This window comes from Hetaerina americana, unplaced genomic scaffold (genome assembly GCF_022747635.1).
Source record: "Hetaerina americana unplaced genomic scaffold, ioHetAmer1.1.p SCAF_5, whole genome shotgun sequence".
NCBI classification, from domain to species: domain Eukaryota; kingdom Metazoa; phylum Arthropoda; class Insecta; order Odonata; family Calopterygidae; genus Hetaerina; species Hetaerina americana.
The window spans coordinates 92,820,482-92,843,523 of record NW_027287095.1 but is presented as its reverse complement, the minus strand read 5'-3'; positions in this window follow the sequence as shown (position 1 = coordinate 92,843,523).

Genomic DNA, 23,042 nt, shown 5'->3' with positions numbered 1-23,042 from the left:
CATTAAGTTTCATTGCTGATAATAAAAGTATTAAGTTGTTTGGTATCATAGGCAAAAACATTTGTTGGAGCTTCGTGGCGTTCAGAATTACTAGAACATTCAGAGAGCAACAGATAAATAGTTGGTTTACTTTGAGGAAGACGCAAGTAATATTTCATTTCTTAATTTAATCATCAGGAGTTCCCTTGTGCCCATAATAACGTGCTTTTCTGTTTTGATGACATATGTTGCCAATGAATGGCAAACCTGAACTTAGTTCTTTCTAAGACAAATTGTACCCAAAATTTTATTAAAAAAAGAACGATTGTTTATTTTAAGGATAATTTACAATAATATGAAATTATATCGTAGCTGATAGATGGAAGGTAAGGTTTCCTAGCCCATGAAAAAAAATGGTTCAGCGAAAGGTGATCTGGTTAGAACTCTTGGCATGGTGTGGTTCGAAAAGTATTAACGTTTTGAGATAATTTTAGGATGCAATTTTTCGCAGTTTTCTGTGAATGTTTCATTCCGCCAATGAGAAGTTTCCTGATAACTACATAATAAACCCATTAGGGTGTTTAACCTGCGTTATTTATGTTATCGATCGCACTGTTTCAAATTCAAACGCATAGATCATTATACGGTTCTAAGTTAGACGGTAATAATGCAAGTAATCTCTGTGACGTTACAAAAGAAAGAATAGAAAAGGCCTGGACCAATATTGTTACTCATGCCGCAGTCAAATTCGCTAAAATTATTCAGCAATGAATTTTAATTGTACTATTGGCAAATTTCCATATCATCCTCTCCGCGCATGGAAACGCTGTTGCTTTCCCTGATAAATTATATTTTTCGCAAAGTCCTCCTTAAAACTAAATGGTGAATGACACTACATTTCACCTTATAAACAAACTGTGGCCCAAAATAGTACTCTCAATTATTTCATTCATATAAAATATAGTGTAACTGCATAAAGTTGACGGTTTTCAGCATGACTTCATGGAACTTGCTACTATTCATTTTGAATAAAACTTTATACATTGTATATTCCACAATCTCTTATATTTTCACGCAACCATGGTTTCGACGGATCGACGATGTCTTTAATCGTGGAAACCATGATCACGTGAAAATATATGAAATCAAGGAATATACAAAGCACGAAGTTTCATTCGAAATGATAAGTCGCTGTGTTCGGTTTCCATGCTGCCCAAAAGAATAGCCTTTCGGAGCGTGGCAGTGGTACCAAACCGCCGGCATCTTTGCGAATCAAGCAAGGCTATCGACTTCAATATTTAGACTTTAGCGGTATTCAGGTCGTAAAAATGTCTACGGTACTTGAAAGAAAGCATAAATATTAACGAAAATGCATGACTATTCTGGCAGTTGCTGCGACTGTTATATAGTGGTAATCTGTTAGGGAATGAAGTGTTCGTGAAAATATGTAGAGGCATTTTTTTTAAATCTTGATAATTGAACGAACTACTCAGCCGATTGTTTGCATATTTATCGAATCGAGTGTTCAATGGCTAATTATTTGGATTAGTATCAGCTTTGTTGTCTCACTCCATCGCATTATGCTTGGTGTCACTTTGAACCAGAAGAGGAAGGAATTCTAAGAGAAGGGCACGGTTGATGCCATTAGCGGACTGGGTGATTCAACGCCATCTTTTTCACGCGCCGCGGGGATCGCATGCCACGCTTCGAAATGTGCCCAGCGTGCGCTGCAACGCCCCGGGGTGGGAATACCGACCCCAAACTGCGACCCCGTTCGCCCGAAATCTAGCGCGCTCTTCGCGGTCATCCCGCGCCTCGTCTCCAGCCACGTGGTGTGGTGTGAATGCGAAATGAATGGGTCCCACGCTTCGCCGCCCGCCCATCAGGCTCCGCCGGGCGGGGGTCCCACCGTTCCAACCGCCTCTTCCTTAAATCCCCCTCATGCACTCCACGCTCCCCGTCGCCTCCCCCCTCGGCGGCCTCCCTTCCGGATGAGAGAGGCCTCGATCCAGAAATAGCCCCCGCCCGGAGGAGGTGCCGGGATCAGGTGGAATATTTCGTCGCATTGGAAATCCCGGAGATTTTCGCGAGTGGGTCACGTCACTGTGGGACGAGGTGGGACCCCCCCCCACTCTCCCACCCTCCCGCTCCCTCGCCCAACCCACGAGCGTAATTTTTTTTCTGTTACCCTAGACTCATGAATAAGCTTCCGCATTCTCCTAATCCGTCGACCCTGCGCTCCGTCCTACTGCCAACCGAGCAATCCTTTTTGTGTGAACTCCAAAACGGGCTTATTTCCCGATTATGTTCAAATATTATTATTAGGTAATCTACCGGTTAAGGTAGGTTTTTGGATGGACATAATTACTAATTATATTATTTGTGACCCCTAGCAAAACACAATATCCTACTCTACATCAGGTCCCTCTTCAGCTCTGAGTGATTTCTTCTTCCCTTCATCCCGTCCAACATCCCTATCCTGTTCCTTCCCTTTCCTCGTTTGCCTAACATTCTCCCCTCAATTACAGCCTTCAACTTTCCGCTGTCGGTCATCACCCCCTTCATCCACTTTTCCTGCCTCCATAGGATTGCTCCCAACAAACCCCTCTCTTCGTCCACCATACCAAGTACTTCCTCGTTTGTTTTCTTCTCTGTCCTTTTCACCTTCTCCATTCTTCTCCACACCCACATTTCAAAAGCCTCCAGTCTACGTCCATCCTCCTGCTTCAATGACCACGTTTCGGCGCCGTACATAGATAGCTACGCTCCATATCAAAGTTTCTTCTTTTCAAAGAGTCTTTTCTTAACATCCTTACTCAACGTCCCTGCCATCAACTCCCTCCTCCTTGTTAAAGCCTCTTTACCTAGCGCAATTATTCTCCTTACGTCCTTGCTGCTTTGACCGTGTTGGTCCAAAACACTTCCGAGATACGTAAACTGTTCTATCTGCGCTAGTTTTTGCCCTCCTATTTTAATGTTTTGCTTAGCCTTTTTCTTTCTAGAGAATCGCATAATCTTTGTTTTATTAATATTGATTCTCATCCCATACCCAAGCAATTGCTTGGGTAAGTTCAAATATATAAACCGATTTAATAAACTAATATGTTTATCACTGACACAGTTATATGACCTGTGTTAGTGATGGTGATGAACTTATTCACCTCGACTTAGTGGTTGCGAGTTCTTGCAAATTACTCATTTGCTTGGTTGTTTTGAGTGGTAGCGTCGAAGAACTAAACTTAAATTTAAATCCTTAAATTCATTTCCATCAAGTTTCGTGTATTGTCAATAATTGCCTTAGCGCCATGCCTCATAAATCTCATGTCATTAAAAGATTTTATAAAATGAAAGAATATACGGATAATTATTTTTGCAGAATCAAAATAGTGAATTCTTAATAATGGAATATCTCTATCACCAGAAAATATGCATCTTGCTTTCTGCAGGGATATCAGTGCGTCCTTCGTTGACCTTCAGCTGGCGATTCAATCCTGTAGGAAACTCATGAACCGTTCTGTTGTTTACTACACGCCTGAGGCTGCCAAGTGTATTGCAGTTAGCATATTCGAACACTTCAGGGCTTTTTTAGATTAAGGCGTATAGGTCAAATACTGGGTCTCTGAAGTCTTCTTTCCCAAACTATGTAGCTATAAATGAAGTGAGGGTCAGTGCTAGCAATAGCTAATTTAACACAAATCAGATAGCATCGGACGGAATATTTTATAAGGGATTCAAACAGAAGACGATCTTCGCTAAAAATTCAAAAAACCATAATCCCAAGGAAAACCTATCTGTATTTGTAATTAATTGCCGAAGTGTAAAAAACAATGTCGCAGTGAGGTGAAAGAAAGAGAAAAAACAACTTTGCACTTCCACACACTTTTTTAATATAATACGACCATGGTTTCGATGCTGCGCATCATCTTCAGGTCCTGAAGATGATGCGCAGCATCGAAACCATGGTCGTGTTATATTAAAAAAGTGTGTGGAAGTGCAAAGTTGTTTTTTCTCTTTCTTTCACCTCACCATGAAAGAATTCCACCAAGTTAAGCCTGAAACTGTTAGATTCACAATGTCGCAGGATATCATCACCCTATTCAAATGCGCAAGCTCAGATATAATTATCGGGACAGAAAACTGGTTATCAACTGATAATGTTGACGGTGAAATTTTTCAAAAATCCTTTTCAATTTACAGAAATGCTAGAACAAATAGAATCGGGGGCGGTGTCTTTATTGAAGCTAAAAATATCCTTGTGGTTGGATTGAAGACATCTTGAATGGTCGGGTTCAAAGAGTAGTGATAGACGGAGTTAGCTCAAATCCAGTAGAAGTTACTTCAGGTGCTCCCCAGGGAAGTGGTATCGGACCTCTTTTATCCCTATGTTACGTTAGCGATATTACCTCCGTGGTTAATAGTTCAGTTTGGTTGTTTGCCGACGAGGCCGCGGTTTACCGTGATATACGTGATCCTGAGGACACGATCAGATGAATATATTAATGCAGGATCAGATGAATATATTAATGTTATACAACGCTGGTGCGACACTTGACCATTGGAATTAAGCTCAAAGAAGTGCTTAGTCATAACTTTTTTAAAAAAGAGCAATTCCCACCCGAAAGCCTTGTTTATCGGGAACACCGGAATGGGATGTGTAAACTCAATTAAATCCCTGGAAACATTAATATCCTTATAATTTAGTGCATGAAACATTCTTCAGTTAGGGTGAGTAAGTTCCATTGTATTAATTAAGTGATTATATACTTTGATAATTTGGTTTCAAAAGCAGGATATATATGATAAAATATTTCTCTAGTCAAAAGTGTTCTTAGGAGGGCATAACTGGAAATAGAACACCGTTTCGGGAATGTAAATATCACCTGTTTTATAGTAAACATTTTTCTTAAGTACAAGTGACGTACACTATTAATTTTTTTCTAATGAGATATAGTATAATCACCTTTGATTAGATTATTTGTTATTTAAGGGCCATGCCATATTTTCGCAAATATTAATCTTGAGGACCATATTGCTTTTATTAATAATATTTTTCTCTTCGCAGGTGAGTGGCCAATTTTCGACTCCTATGTACTTGTGATCTCTGAGTAACTGCGTTCCTAATCTGAAAAAAAGGTAAGGAAGTAAGTAAGTAAGTTCTATGGTTCACCAAGTGTATTCAGCCCTATAATTGCTCAACTGTCGAATCTAAAACGCAATAATGGATAATGTTTTCGTTTTATCTTGTGTAAAAGTTAGTGCAAAACAGTGATTCATGTTCAAATTTTCATAATTTTATAATTAGTTATTTAGTGAGAATACGCTGAAGAGAAGAATTTTAGACAATGTCACTCAATGCCATGGTCTAAGCAGAAATGAAAGTTCTTATGCAGAATGTATTACTTGTCTAAAAACAACAGCTCTTGTGGGGATACTCTCGTGTGGGGTGTTTTCAAGGTGTGAGAAATTAAACTGCATCCATTGAAATTTTTCCAAATTTAAGTAATTCTCGTTAATAAAGAAATGTTTAAGTGAAATAAAATCGTTCCAATGATATTCACACTTTTAAAGGCGCATAAAAGGTTATAAATCATTTATACTGTTCTATACATGTGATAATAGCAAACATCACGTATATTTCAAATAGGGGATTCATTTATTTCATAATTAGATCGACTAAAACAATCTTTCGGAGGAGAAATATTGAATATCTTTTGAATGCTCGATGTATTGCACATGACTTTGATGATTGAATGTTGATAAGAATGGAATGTTTAAGGAAATTGATGGATTGAACTCAAGAACTTACCATTCATTATTAGGGTAATATATTCACCCTGCATGTTAGAGCCGTATAAAATCTATTTATTTGAGAAAAAACATCGGCAGGCAGAAACAAGACAATGGTTTAACTCCTGAAACCGCTGATGCTATTTAGCGGCACCACGTCCGCGGTATTATAACCAGTTGCAAAATGTAAATACGCACAAATTAATATCCGAAAGTGAAATCATTGCAGTATTTCATTTGCTGTGTTATTTCTCATCTAAACCTACATCTGCGAAACACGTACACCTAAGGGCATGCGGCAGGGGGTGTTAGATCACCAACCATGCATCCATAATTCCAATCACGTTACCACTACACAAATATTAGTTATGCTGCGACAGTTGGAAAGTAGAATTAAACTTAAAAACGTGTGTACTGATAAATTTTTTGAACAAGAGTAATTCCTTCCCGAACGCCAACTTCATCGGGAACACCGAAATGGAATGTGTAGACTCAATTAAATGCCTAGGCGTTACCCTCACTCACGACCTCTTGTGGGTAAAACACATCCGGGAATATGGACAAGTCTATAAAAAAATAGGATTTATTATCAGAGTGCCATGGAAATGTGACGAAAAGGTGAAAGAGAAATGTAATATTTCGCTGGTTATGCCTCATTTAGAATAATCTGCTTGTGTATGGGATCCTCATGATTGCCGAATTGGATCGAGTGCACCGTAGAGGGGCTGGATTCATAAAACGTCACTGTGATAAACTTAGTGGCGTATCCAAAATATTAGAGCAGTTAAGCTGGAAATCACTCATTTATTATTACTCCAATGGTACTACGGTAGGAGAGATTATGTAAATAAAATCAGAGACATTAAGTTTAGAACAAATAGATTTAGGATGTCATTTTTTCAACGAATGATAAGGGTTCATAATAACTTTGTCCGATGGCATTAGGGTCATATTCAGGTAAAGAGTATTATGATATGTATTCACCCCCTGCCAAACACCCTTGCGTTGGCTTGCATGGTACATAAATAAATAAAAGATTGGTCGATTAAATAAAAAACTAACATGCAGGATACGGACAAATGTATACACTACCAATTTTAATTATCTCCACGATTGCTGTCTGTCTGATGGTGCGAGGAAAAAACGACATTTTAAATGTATTCGTTCTATTGTTAAATTTTCCTGATTTAATGTTGCTGATCCGATCGCCGTACTTGAAATGCTATGATTCAATTCAAAATTAATGAATTATATGAACAAAAACTAAAGACTATAAATAAACAATGAATCATTCAGATTAAACGAAAAGACAAAAGGAATTCATATTAGCTGCAAAACAAGGAATACTTATTCAGTTTGTAAAAATACTTTAAGATTGATGAGGCATAAAAGGGACGCATTGTTGGACATTATCACGAACGAAATATTTCCTAGTCCTCGACAATCCGTACTCACAGGTGTGAAATACGTTGTTCGTTAATATGCTCATAGAAGCTGGCTTTGCAGGATATAATATAAGCATAATTCTATATCCATTAAGTGCATATTGCATTTGAGATAGCGTAGTCGTAGTTCTGATGCGTCAAAATACGAGGGTCATCCGGAAAGTAGTACCCGTTCGTGCCGCATGAAGTGCTGACGACGCGAGTAGCCGCTGGACGAGGTCAGATAGCTTCAGTGGCTTGTCTGCCTTCTCTGAGCCAAGTTGCGTGACGCTAGCATTGCCTGTGTTGTTTCTGTGATTGTTTACAATGTTTAAAAAAATTGAGAACGCCGCCAGTTGTGAAGTGAGGGCAGTGATTAAATTCCTCAATGCAAGAAACGTTCGCCCATGTGATATTCATCGCCAATTAAAGGAGGTGTATGGAGACAATGTAATGGACGAGTCGTCTGTTCGGCGGTGGTGTCGCAACTTCAACATGGGGAGGGGGAACACACACGACGATGAGCGTTCGGAGAGACCGTCTGTCATTACAGACCAACTGGTGAGCTCAGTTGACGAATTCGTGAGGAACGATCGGCGCGTCACAATTGATGACATCTGTGAGCATTTTCCCAATGTTTCTCGAACAATTGTTCATGAAATTGTTAAACACCATCTGCATTATGCAAAAATTTGTGCAAGATGGGTCCCTCGCGTATCTCAATGAGCTGGCGGCGAAGGACTATGCAGCAGGAATACAGAAACTTGTCACACTTTATGACAAATGCCTTAATTTGCTTGGAGATTATGTTGAGAAGTAGTTTAAAGTATCCTCTTTCAAATAAAATTTTTTATGTTTGTTAATATTTACTTTTGTGTCTTTATTTCACGAACGGGTACTACTTTCCGGATGACCCTCGTAGTAGAATATGAAAATGTAGGCATTGGTCTTTTCATAATGAGCCGGGTGTAGATTACATTAAACTCATATCAGATTCAGGATAATACAGGTGTAGGCAAACTAAATTTGAAGGCAGAACTTTGTGTTGAAATAGCTACTTCTAGTAACCGCTTTAATTCTGGAATTATAACACGGAGTATAGAAACGTGTGTATGTACATGTATAGTATGTCCCTACCAATGGATAATTTTTTATGTACACGCAAACATAGTTACAAGCTTGTAATAGTGTAAGTGCTCGTAGTTTGTTGCTGGACCGTGTGCTGAGGCGATCCTGTGAATACGACTTCGCCAATGACGGAGCGCGTGCCTACAATGGCCGTCGGTGCAAAAACTTCGACTAATTCACTTTAATTCCTGTAATTTTTTTAAAACAAAATATTCTTTTTGTAAATACCGTTGCAGTGGATCATATATTTGATAATAACGAACGAAAGTATGTATTTTATAAACGAATGACAACATTATTTACAATTGAAAATTGTAAATAGTAGTTTTTCCTTCATAAGTTATGTTCCATTGCTTCGCTTCTTTAGAAACGTAGAGGACCCGTATTTGAACCTTGGAAGTGGCAGATCTTTTTCAGTGGTATCCCGGACTTGAGGTGCTTTGTGGAGAGCACTTGGAGTTAGTGCGCCGTCCGTCGGATGGGACGTTAAACCGTGTGTGACCCCTTGGAGCCTTTCGACAAGAGTAGGCTTATGCGGACGCCGGGTTTCCTTCCACCATTCCTCTTTTCATATCCATCCCTAATGACCTCGGCTATCAGTCGCCTCCCCTATAAACTGCTACTACTGAGAGTGTTTCTATTCATAAAGTATGCCATTTCGTGGAGGGGCCTTCTTAAATATTTTAACTTTTAGTTAAAAGCCAAAGAATGGAAAGGGAACGTTTTATGGCCAACTAGTTCGTATCCCAAGAGGTTTGAGTATGCTTCCCTCTTTCAATTTGTTGACTAAATTTACGTTAGATTTGATCATAAGTTCGGAATATTTAAGGTTTATTTCCATCGCCCAATCAATTAGTACTTGGAAAGTCCTATGCCTTCAGGGAAACCCGAAGACAAGAGCACTGCCACAGCCGTTTCCCATGTTAACGACGCGACCCAATTAGGATCGTTCACATTGTACCTACATACGGTGTCAGAGACAAAAATATATTCCATTACGTAATTTGACTCGAGAAATATTCTCATACAAACTAGAACAAAGGAGGAAATCGATTTCTCTTAGTAGCACTAAATTCATATTAGATATATATATTATAATTAACTTGCCTTTCGGAAATGGTTACGGGCGAGACATTTGATACACACACACATGTATATGTATATATGTGTGTATATATATAAATTTGCATATATATATATATATATAATTATTATTATAAGGTAATCTACCGGTTAAGGTTTGTTTGGACACAACTACTAAATAAAATTTTTTGTGACTCCTAACAAAACAAAAAATCCAGCATCCTACTCTACAGGGTTCGTCCGGAAAATAAGTGTACTGATTTTTTCCCGCCGCTCCAGGCGCGCCCAGCACCGCTCTGACGGGCTGCGATTGGAGGGGGGTATGTTGGCAACCGACGCTGAAAAAGGCAGTCGGCTCTGAGCTGTGGTGTAGTGAGGAGCTCTGTTAACGCGAACCTCCACGCTCGACCCACGTCACGGAACGCGATGCCGAAGTTTTTGGAGCAGCGTTATTCCATCAAATTTGCGGTAAAGCTTGGGAAATCGTCTACCGAAACTGTCGGTATGATTAACCAGGCTTACGGGGAGTCAGCCATGTCCAGAAACATGATCTTTCGGTGGCACAAGATGTTCGTGGAGGGCAGAGAAGAGGTCGACGACGAACCACGGCCTGGACGCCCATCAACGACACTCACCGACGAAAATGTGCGAAAAGTTCACGATGTACTGAACTCTGATCGTCGTCTTAGTGTTTGGATGATAGCAGAGCAGTGTAATGGGCCAAAAACAATAGTGCATGAGATTATTACGGAGCAATTACAGATGCGAAAAATTTGTGCAAAGTTGGTGCCGAAAGTGCTTAGTGATGATCAAAGACTCAATCGTTTGGAAATCGCGACACAACTTGCGGATCACTGCAAAAATGATCCACATTTTTTAGAGAACGTTGTTTCGGGTGATGAGATGTGGATCTTTGAGTACGACCCGGAGTCGAAGAGACAAAGTGCGGAGTGGCACACCCCATCATCACCCCGTCAAAAGAAAGCTCGCATGAGCAAATCTCGGATCAAGGCGATGCTCATTGTCTTTTTTGACAAAAGGGGAGTCGTCCACTACGAATTTATACCTGAACGACAAACTGTAAATGCTGCATTTTACGTCCAATGTTCGACAGGCTTCGAAAACGAGTCGCCCGCGTCCGGCAAGCGATCAAAAACATCTGGCGGCTGCATCACGACAATGCGCCGTCTCACACCGCGCTTGTCGTGTCGGACTTCTTGGCCAAGCACGGCGTGGCAACGCTGCCGCACCCGCCCAACAGCCCGGACTTGGCACCACCGGACTTCTTTCTGTTCCCGAAGATAAAGAGGAGTTTGAAAGGAACGTGATACGGGACTTTGGACGCCGTCAAAGAGGCCGTGACGACGTGTCTTCGAGAGGTTCCCGATGATGCCTTCGCGGGAGCGTTCCAGGAATGGGAACGCCGCTGGAACAAGTGTATCGACTCACAATGGTCCTATTTTGAGGAATATTAGCTTAAGATATGTAAAAGTGTAATAAATTTTTTTTCCTGAGCTCAGTACACTTATTTTCCGGACGAACCCTGTATATCAGGTCCCTCTTCACCTCAGAGTACATTCTTCCTCCCTTCATCCCGTCCAATATTCCTATCCTGTTCCTTCCCTTTCCTCGTTTGCCAAACATCATAAAAGTTCATTGACTGCCCAAGCGGGCAAGTATAAACCGTCCCGGTGAGTTAAGTCCCACCTTTACCGGTCATTGAACATAAGAAACGCATGGCATTGAAGGAAGAAACATGGCTGAGGTGGAAGTGCGGAGAGAAAAAATAAGTACGTCACTAACAGCACTAACTGCCGACCGGCACACTCTGAGCATAGAGCGGTAGAAAAAGGAAGCGGAGGCGAGGGTCGCCCATTTCCCACAGCGGAAGGTTGTTACACTTGGAATGAGGAAGCGGGTGACAGCAAGACCGTGAAGCAGATATAATGATACCAAAATAACTTTAGAGGACGGGGGAAGAGATCCGTCCGGCCGTGAAGCGGCTTAATACTATAAAGAAAATTTAAAATTAAAAGACATAGTAAAGACTCATAGGCAAGTAATATCTTTAGGCAGAGTATAAGTGTGTTTCTCTCCGGGATCATAGTCCCAGATGGTTTGTAGCAGCGGATTTCCAGACGGTGGGAGGCGGCATTTGAAAGACGCGACTTGCGAGCGAATAAATTCCGCGATTAAGATAAGATAAATTCCGGATGGGAGTTTATGTGCCGCTCGCACCTACGCCATCCTAGTGAAACGACTCCCTTGGAGTAACGACCGAACAGCCTTGTTTTGGATGGTTTCAAGGTGACGACAGGGCGTTTTCCGGATGGCAAAAACGAGGCAAGCGTACAGAAACTGCGGGCGAATAATCGACCTGCAAAGTCGCATCCTGTCGGCGTGACCCAGGGGATTTTCCCCTCAATTACAGTCTTCAGCATCCCACTGATGATCAACATCCCCTTCATCCACTTTTCCTGCCTCCAGGGGATTTCTCCCAACAAACCCCTCTCTTCGTCCACCCTACCAAGTACTTCCTCGTTTGTTTTCTACTCTGTCCATTTCACCTTCTCCATTCTTCTCCACACCCACATTTCAAAAGCCTCCAATCTACGTCTATCCTCTTGCTTCAATGACCACGTTTTCGCGCCGTACATAGCTACGCTCCATATCAAAGTTTTTACGAGTCTTTTCTTAACATCCTTACTCAAAGTCCCCGTCATCAACTCCCTCCTCCTTGTGAAAGCCTCTTTGCCTAGCGCAATTCTTCTCCTTACGTCCCTACTACTTTGACCGTGTTGGTCCAAAACACTACCGAGATACGTAAACTGTTCTACCTGCTCTAGTTTTTGCCCTCCTACTTTAATGTAAAGCTTGGCCTTTTTCTTTCTAGAAAATCGCATAACATTTGTTTTATTAATATTGATTCTCATCCTATACCTGTCGCACTGAATTTCCAATTCACTCAGCAATGCTTGCAACCCCTTGGCTGACTGACAAACTAAAGCTTGGTCATCAGCGAACCTAACTGATTTTACTAATTCCCCGCCCACTTTCATTCCTACCTCCTGTTCTTCCCATGCCTCTTTAATCATTTCCTCTGCATACAGGTTGAACAGCAACGGTGATAATGGGCAACCCTGTCTTACAACTCTTCCTAACACTGCCCATCTGGACGCTCCGTTTCCCACCCGCACCTGAGCAGGTTGCGGATGAGCATCCTTTCCCTCCAATCTATTTCTATTTTCTACAATATACTCATTAGTTTTTCCCAATTCACTTTATCAAACGCTTTTACGAAATCTACGAAACAGGCAAATACCTCCTGGTTGTATTGTATATTACTCTCGATTAATAATTTTATTACTGCAATGACATCACGCGTACCTCTCCCCTTCCTAAACCCAAACTGATCATCCCCTAAGTAATCATTTGCCCTACTCTCTATCCTTCTGTTTATGATCCTGAGAACAACTTTAGCTGCGTGGGATATCAAACTAATTGTCCTATAGTCCTCACATGACGTGGCCTTTACCTTTTTCGGAATAGGAACTAAAACTGATCTCACAAAGTCTTCCGGCCAGATTCCTTCCTCATAGGTACTACGAATGAGCCCATATAGCATCTTCGTCCCATATTTTCCCAAGCATTTCAATAGTTCCGCGGGAATGTTATCCACCCCCACGGCCTTATTAAGCTTCATCTCACTTAATGCTCTTTCTATCTCATTGTCTAGTATGCCTGGACCTAAGCTATCTTCCTCTACGTTATTTTACTTTTCCATGCCTAACTTTGTTGGTCTAAGTTCTTTACTATACAGTTATTCCATATATTTCTTCCATCTCTCTTAGATTTTTCCTGTGTCAACTATTACCTTACCCGCCTTATCTCTAAATGTTAGCATAGAGATGCATCCCCGCTATCCTTCCATCTCACCTAGCATAGATCTTCCTTTCTTAATTCCCGGTAACGATTGAACTTTGCTGTACAGCCCACCGAGTTCACCCTTCCTCTGCAGACTTTCCATATCCTCGTACTGCGTCTTCCACCATGCTTCTTTTGCTTTATTTGTGCCCGCCTCAATTTATTGTTCAATTCTTTGTACTTGATTTTGCCTAATTCTGTATTTACATTCTTCCATTTTCGCCGCTCATCCATCTTTGTAATCATCTCATCCATGATCCATGGCTTCCTAGTCCTTTTCGCGTTAACGGATACAATAGTGTCTTTTGCGGCTTTCGATAACCGTTTCTTGATCCTTTCCCATTTTTCTTCGATACTACATAGTCCTTAACCGTCCTCCATAATTTCCTCTACCGCCGGTTGGTACTCCTTCTCTTGTTATCTATTTGATGCTTCTACATTCCATTTTCTGACTCGCCGCCCCTGCCTTATCTTTTTGAAACGGACGCTACATTTCATAACAACTAAATTGTGGTCTGAGTCTGCATCCGCTCCAGGAAAGCTGTGCGAATACATCACACTGTTCCTAAACCTGTTTCTAACCAGGATATAATATATCTGACACCTGTCTGAGTCACCTGGCATTTTCCATGTATACCTGCGTCTTTTGTGGTGTCTAAACCATGTGTTGGTGATGACTAACCCCTGTGTCCTACAGAACTTAACTGCTTTCTCCCCGCGGTCATTCCTCGTGCCTAAACCATAGTTCCCCACCTAATGACCATCTCTTCCTTCATCTGTCGTCACATTTAATCCCCCATCACTATCAAATGTTTCCCTGCGGGAACACACGCCATTATTTCCTATAACTGATCGTATACCTTATCGACCTCTTCTTCCTTATGGTTGCTCGGTGACATGTATACCTGAATAATAACCAAGTTCGTCGTTTCTGCTTTAATCTCTACTAGTAATAATCTATCCGTTACCTGCTCATGTTGACTACGCTTCTTCCTACCTCTTCATTTAATACTATGGCAACCCCTCGTTGGATCTCGTCCCCGCCGCTGTATATTATTCTACAATTATCACTCCAGTAATCCCCGCTATCCTTCCATTTCACCTTGCATAGATCTAAAATCTTTATATTTCCCCTTTCCATCTCTCGCTTAACATTCTCCAATTTCCCTGTCCTCATCATTGTCCTAACATTCCACGTTCCTATTCTAACTAATGTGGTCTTCTTCTCCTGCGTCTTCTGTTCTGCTGCTGCTGGTTTTCCTGGCTAGGGTTTCGTGGGATGACGACCGCGGAAGCCTTGCTTCCCCCGCTACCGGGCACGACACACGGCCGATTGGGCCGAGCCCCGTAATTGCCAGGACTCAAAATCTCTTAAGAGACCATCATATTTATCTTGGGAATGATAATTGAGGTGGTTTACCGTTGCCTTCCTCAATAGTGTTTTTAATGTGACACCATCACTTACTGGCCGCCTTTCTGGGGTCAGAAGCCATTGCAGCCTCCTCACTGAGGAACCGACGCTGCGTGGACTATCTTTCATCTGGCTCCTAACCTTCGACCTATCTGACATGGGTGACACTACCAGGAGCAATTATTGTTACACAGCTCTAGGGGTTATCGGAACGCACAAGGCCTTCCACCACGTCAAGGTAGTAGTCCGGGGAGGGATATATACATCTATATATACCTGTATATATATATATATATATATATATATATATATATATATATATATATATATATATATATATACATATATATATATATATATATGTGTGTGTGTGTGTGTGTGTGTGTGTGTGCGCGTTTGTGTGGGCGTGGGTGTGTGTGCATGTGCGCTCCGAACCAGCTTGAGTACTTATAAAAATCCGCTCGTCTCCGCCATTCAATAAACCTCGCCCTTTCATAGTTTCATTAAGGCAATTAAGGAGCGTTTTTCAAGCCCTCGTAAACGGTCATATGTCATTAATGAAAAACCTTGAGCGCTAAAGGTTCTTTTATCGTCTAATTTCGATTGATGCCCGAAAACCCAGAGAAAAAACTTTTGCTGCGGTTTTTATACAATTGGGTTTTTACACACTTCTTCAAAAATACCGAGTTGAGATTTGAGCCTCTGGACCGGTCCATTTTCCCGTGCGCACTGCAATTTCCCAGGCCGGTGCGCCGCCATGCAAGTCACAAAGGTTTGGGGAAGCAAGGGTTGGTGCGAGATTGTAATTTAAGGGCCTTCAGTGTACGTGACGTATTGACATTTATGTGTGTACACGCATTCACCAACACATATTCAAGCACACGAATAAATTATGTGGACAAACTAGCAAAAATTAAGGATTTACGAGGAGAGTATTAGGGCAATGTGATGAAAAGGTCAAAGAGCAATGTTATCTGTCGTTGGTTAGGCCTCATCAGAATATCCTGCTAGCATTTGGGATCCTCACGAAGTTAGATTATCTGACGAATTGGACCACGTGCAGCGTAGAGGAGCTAGATTGGTAAAACGTTGTCATGATAAACTTAGTAGCGTATAGAAAATATTAGAGCAGCCAGGCTGGGAATGACTCACGGAGCGAAGGTTATATTACAGGTTGAAGATCTTGCATAAAATGGAAGGAGGTCTCTTTAGCAGTGATGTTGAAAATGCATAATAACCCCCGTCGTACTACGGTAGGAGAGGTCATGCTAATAAATATAGAGAGATTAAGTGTAAAACAGATAAACTTAAGATGGCATTTTTTCCACGGACGATAGGGGATCATAATAACAATGACCGACCGCGGTCGGGTCATATTCAGGTCGAAATTAGTCTGGTGTGTATTCACTCCCTACCACACACCCTAGCGGCTTGCAGGGTATTTAAAAATACTGAAATACATATATATATATATATATATATATATATATATATATATATATATATATATATATATATATATATATATATATATATATATATATATATATACATAGAGTATCGGTCCAGCAAGTCGAAGGCCCTTGGTTCAAGTCCTTGTCAGTTAACCTTAGGGGTTTCCGCTGACCCCTTCTGAACGCCAATGAAGCACTCACTCACGCACCCAACAAACTTGTGCGTCCATCCCTCCTCTTCCTCTAGCAGTTAATTCTGCATCTCCGACGGGGCGAAGTTCCCCGAGATCTCTCTTCATCCCCAGCCACTTAATCCCCCTTCCACCGACGCGGACCGTAGGAAGAAGATATCCCAGAGGCGAAAGGAAAGGGCTTAAGGGAAAGAGGGAAATGGTGCGCGATAGGCACCCTTTTATTTTTTTCCCTCGCTAACTGGAGGGTAGGGTATCGGAGTCGACGTTGGGCGAGATGGGGCTGCGGAGAAGTGGCGGGGCCGGGAGGGGCGGGTGGGAACTTGGAAACACCGCACGCAGCCATGAAGACCCATTCCTGGAATCCCCATCTCCCGGTATTTATTTCTTTCAAGGTCAGCCTCCCGACTCCTCCGCCGCTCAAACTACATAAGACTCCCCGCTCTCCTCATTCCCTTCCGTTGTATTCTAAAGATCCCCCTCACTCTTCCTCCGTCGTCCTTAAAGTTGAGTTATGGGGGGCACTTAGAGCTCCCTCCAATTGATGGATGGATATTTGGGGTGACTGCAGCCTTCGACGGTCATAGAATTGACGGGACATTCGCCCTATGAATCGCCGGCCATAATGCCCGCTCCCCTCCTTCCCTCTCGATCCTACTACATGCGAAGATTCATATTTTGGGGTTGTAGGAATGCATTAAGTAATAACTTATGCTGACATTGTAGTAGTATCGCAAAAATAATTGATGCGATTAATCGACTGGGCGAATGTTTACAAATTGGCAGGAATATTGGCAATCAATTGGTTTGGCAATCGAAACTACCCCATTATGATGTTCCCTGTGGAGACAATAAATGAGTATGTGTATCCCAAAGATGCTATATCTGGCTTTATCGTATACCAGCGTGGTATATTTGACCTGATAATATTTTATTGAGTGATTACAAAGGAAATGGGAGGCATATACAACAAGAGATTTATTAATGAAACTACAGGTCTGTAATACGCTATGGATTCAAAGCTTGTTGAGAAAACTTGGATGACCAGTAGTAAATAGGGCTTCATGAATGGTTTCTAAGATCCTCGCTCAAAATATTAAACTTACGATTGCTCTTAGACAAGGGCCCAATAAAAAGAGCGAGAAATACATACCCAGGGTAGGTCCCATTGATCTTACGTTTTTCGGATCTATATAAAACAAATTAAAAATTCAATGTTGCTGTGAAAAAATTTGAAAATAATCTTTAGTATTTTGTTTAGTTTCTTACGTTTTAAATTTCGATTCGTAAAACAAAAATAGTACTTCTGCGAATAAGTATGTTTTAGGTACTTAAGGACACTTGAGTTATCGTTCTCAACATATTATAAGATCCAAGTGTATTTTTTTAATTTTTATTGAGAATTATAAAAACAAAGATACTCTTTCGTTAAAGATTCTATATTGCATATTGTGGTGAAAAGTTTAGGTTCAATAAAATAAATGAATCAAACAAAGCATTCATGAAATCGAATTATTCTTCACTTTTACTTCGGTGCTGGACAGTTTCACGAAGTCGAGCCCATAATCGTAAGAAAGGAATAGCCTTTATCGTTTGATTTTCATCCGATCCATATTTCATTCCAATTATCGTTAAGGGATAGAAAATACGCAAGCCATGGTAGGGTTTTCGTTGTCGCTTTACGCCTTGTGTGTTTTGAGACATTTCTAGAACTTTTCGTCGCCGTGACTTGTGAAATCTTCATCACAAACGTTTTGTTTGAAATTAAATTAGTAACGTCGAGTCGACTATGAACGAAGCATATTTTTTAAATGAAATCTAATCTCAACGAATCAGATTAACTTTTGAGGGACCTAATCTAATATCGGAGTGAACGTGTTAGAAGGAATAAAGTATTTCCTTAAGACAGGGTTCTTTTCTAAAATGATTTCATGCCTTTCTGCTTGCTGCCGCCCTGAAATGCATCCAACAAGCTTTCTTGGAGATTCATTGACAGCTGTCGTAGTTTTGGTGAAAATCCATTTACAATGATCAACGAAACGATTTTTTAAGATTATCTGGAAAGATCTCTGAAAATTTTAGCTGGCTATTCAGGCATATTTAGCTCGAAGGGTTTCACTCTATAATGATTAACGGTCATTAATCGAATATCACCGTATTTTGCTACCCTCGAAAAGTAGGAATAGGGATGACATTTTATGATGGAAATTTCCGGAAACCTTTGATTGAATTTTTTAAATAATGACGTTCAATGTCAAAACCGTGGTCGCATTTTTCAATAAAGTGTGTGGAATTACGACATCAATAATTTCATTGCATTTCAACCTTTAATTGGTTGATACTTTACGACTTATATTTTTCCTACATTTCCGTATCTTTTTTTACTCTCCTCTTTCTCTTCTTCTTTTAGGTCTTTCTTTTAACTTATTCTTCGATTACTATTCAAATTCGCATTATTCGACTAATTTTTCTTTATCTTACTTAAGACTGTTTTCTCACCGAAAAAAACCTCTTGCAAATTCAATTTCATTAATGGTGTAGTTGAGTATTGAATAATCTTGCTCACCGGTGGTAATAAACTCCAATTCCATTGAAAGAACAAGTGTATCTGGTAATAGAATGCCTAAGCCGAAACGATATGATTAATCTAAGGTACACCAATTAAATATATGTCCACTACTAATAGGTATGGATACGTGCTTGAGTGTTCGTACTGTGGTTGCTGGTTCTCGGAATATTAAGTAAAAATCAGCAAAGTATTCCCCTTACTTCTTAAAGTTTGTAACCATTAGGTACTGTAGGATTTTGTTCTTTTATTGTTCTGTTATCGAGATTATATAGTGATTATATTATGGATTGCATAATGTAAATTACCTTGAGAATAAAATTTTGATTATTTGTTCACGTTTTTTTTGATAAAAAATGAATTAAGAAGTCATGATTTTAGTCAATTAAGGATTTTCCAAAGGATGATGCATACGCATTCTCTCCGGATTACAATTACTGAGTTAATTTTAAATAAGGTGACTTGTCTGATTCTACATGGAGAGGTCAAAGTATGGCTAACGAGAAAGGCTACAAGGCGTTGCCTAGTAAATCGTACCTAAGTGTAAACGAGGTAAACGTCACTAAAATATTTAGGAAATGTTAGATTCAGTGGTCCCGTGGTGCATTATGATTAGTGTGAGGATTGATTTTCAAACTGGAAACTTGTAGTCGAGGTAAAGTAGGCGATATTGTACGTATATTTGAACTATTTCATCATTGATATTGCTTTGAGAAAGACGGGAATGCCACAGTGATTTTATGGGCCCATTATTATATTTAATTAATGCTAATCAGATGAAACTGTCCTGATACCAAGGCTCGTTGATTATAACGTGTCTGAGGAAAGTATGGTAACAGATTTTAATAACATATAACAATATTTCAGTTTTATTGAATTTTGGACGTAACGATGCATGTATTTTTAATGATTTACCATTTAGAGTTTGAGAAGAATACCTTGGTGTCACTGTGGTATAATTTAGGTTTATTTAGAGGTAAATATTTAGGAAGGACTTAAATATACCAGCAAAGGAAATCAAAATTATGAGATCTAATTAATGAAATGTGGCTAGAGGGGCTACAGGTTATGTATACTTCGATGATTCATATGATATATCCGTAGAGAAGTTATTCCAGCATGTTGTAATTACTGACAACTGCTTAAGTGATCCGCACAAAAATAAATGAAGGTATAATTGAAATACAAAGGAAAGAAACATGAATAGATATGAAACACCAGCATATTATACTCAAAAGTGTTTTATACGTAGGTAATTAAGTATTCTTGTGCGCAAATGATTCAATAATTTGAGAGATGATTTAAAATACTTGAACATAACGGGAGACGCTAAACGAAGGAATGAAACATGGCGAGTCTCTCTTAAATTTGATTTCTTCTACGCGTATTTCTCTTGTAATTGAAAATTGAATTAATACATTTGAATTACAACTTTCAATATGTAAATCCACAATATCAAAACATTGTTATTAAGGACGAAATTGTTATTGGTGATTCTTGAAATCATGAGTTGTCAATAAAATAGCAGTTAAATTATTTTTTCCAAAAAATTTAGAAACTCTGGAGCCAAAATAAGTAAAGATGGGACTAGTCCACGCCGTTAATCGGCCATATTATAAATTTTTCGCCGCGGAAATTTTTGCTTTTTCAGAAAATTCCTCTTCATTTAGAGCTAATGAAATTAAGTTTAGAGTGACTGAAAAAAATATGAGATATCTATGTTTACGAAGTCATATCATTTGGTTTGATGAAATAGTACGCAGATAACATTTAAGTTTAATTCGTCTCACAGCTGATTCCTATGTAATTGTTTTATACGTGTGTGAATATAAGACAACGGATATCCAGGTGAAAGACCATTTATTACCTGAGAAAATGAAGAATTATGCAATTTTACTTTGACGTTTCATACATAATTAATTTTAAAAAACGTTATTATCGTGCCTAAAATGTTTTCCAACGTCAATGAGCATTCTTGCCTTTTCTGTGCAATGAAAGTTTAAAAGGGGCGATTTTGAAAAAAGAATTTTCGCGATAAAATCAGATTTTGACACTTCATACTTTTTTGACAGTGCGGAGTTCTCTCGATAGGATGGATGTGTTCATGACATCTGGTTTCTCTATCAGTGGGTGATCACCAATTTGGAAATGTAAAGTGTCTATCACTGTGACTGCTGAGGTAATTACTATAGTCCCTTTGTCAGCGCGATTCGACAAACGTAACAGTGGATGAGTTCCATCTTCAATCGTTTGTCAAACTATCTTCGTAATACTTTATATATATATATATATATATATATATATATATATAATTATATATATATATATACATATACATATATATTTTAAGGTAATCTACCGGTAAAGGTAGGTTTTTGGATGGACGTAATTACTAATTAAATAATTTGTGGCCCCTAGCAAAACACAACCTCCTACTCTACATCAGGTTCCTAAATGATTTACCATTTACCTAAATGATTAATTTCTAGTGCCCTGAATAATAAAATAATAGCCTGAACGGAACCATTCTGACCCAAACACAGTAGAGCTCAAACTTCCAGTAGTCATGCAGAGATTCAATTTTTCCCCATGTTTCGTCACTGTGTAGTGCCCTTTCCATCCTCCTCCATAAGCTCTCAGAGACCTTCCCTTTGAGTTTCTTTACGGGAAGCGTTCCTTTGCTCCTCCCTTTTCCTCGTGTTCGCTTCCGCTTGCAGCCCTGGTCGCGGTCATTGCGTGGCATCCATCCTCCATATGAGGACGTTCGGGATGCGCTTAATGATCGCGGATGTTCGGTCGGAATGACGTGCGGAGGGCGGCGCCGGTGGACGCGGCGTCGATCGATTGAGTGCGGATGGCCCCGCGCGGGCCTCCAGGGGGCGTGTCTCGCCACGTTGAGTGGAGATTTTCCGCTCAGGGTCTCGAGGGCGCTCGCGTGTGCCCCGACAGCGGGCCGGGGTGTACGGCCGGCTGGCCGGCAACCATTTGTGTCAACGATTCTCGGTTGGCCACCCATTATCAATTACGTATTCACCAGCAGTGGGTAGACCACTTATGAGGCGTGAGTCTGTTAATCGACCCTTGTAACAGCTACGAAGGGAGGCAAGGTACATACGAGCACTTTAGCAATATACCATTTCCATGAGCCGCTTCCTCAGATACGCGTGCATGTAAATACCACTCCTCTTGCCATCCGAATTTCCTATTCATTACCTTCCTTTAAATTACTTATCCTTCATCCCGTGTAAACACATGGCTCAACATCCCTCTGTCTCTCAATGCGCTTCTCTGCCTTCGAACCCTGTTCCACAAATCCCACCTCTTCTCGCTATTCCTTATATTTATATACTTATATTTCTTCCGATAAAGACGGAGCTGAATTCCGTCGAAACTATCAAGAAATAATGTGTGAGTGATCTTTCTATGTGTTCTTATATTGCTTGTTGCTGGCCAAGTTTGTTATATATATATATATATATATATATATATATATATATATATATATATATATATATATATATATATATATATATATATTTACACACTAGCTGATCCGGCGAACTTTGTACCGCCAAACAATCAATGAACAGTTTTGTTGTAACATTTATCAATCAGGAACGGCTGTACTGATTTTAATCAAGTTAGACTTGTTATAATTATATAAGAAAAAAAATTCAATGAAAATACAAAAATAAGTATTAGAATGGCCTGCCAGAAAGAACTTGATCATCAGTATTTTTTTATTTCCAAACGCGTTCCATAGTTTTGGTTGGTTCAGGTTTAGAAGCATCATAACCACCAAGCCAATCTTCAGCTGTAAATTGAGCAATGGTAAGCCAGGCACATTCAAGGAGTTTAAAAATTCAGATGGATACTTGGTGACTTCGTATTTTCCTTTGTTACAATGTCAATAGATTTCAATGAATGTAGTGTACCATAGATTTGATTCTGAAGTATGAATATCAATGGAAAAATGTCAGTGTAAAAATCATTCGCCTTGATCAAGGTGAATTTATTTTTTCCCTCTAGCATTGTTGCATTGAAATACATATTAGCAGATGACTCCGTTAAAAAGTTACTATTGCGGCATCTCCC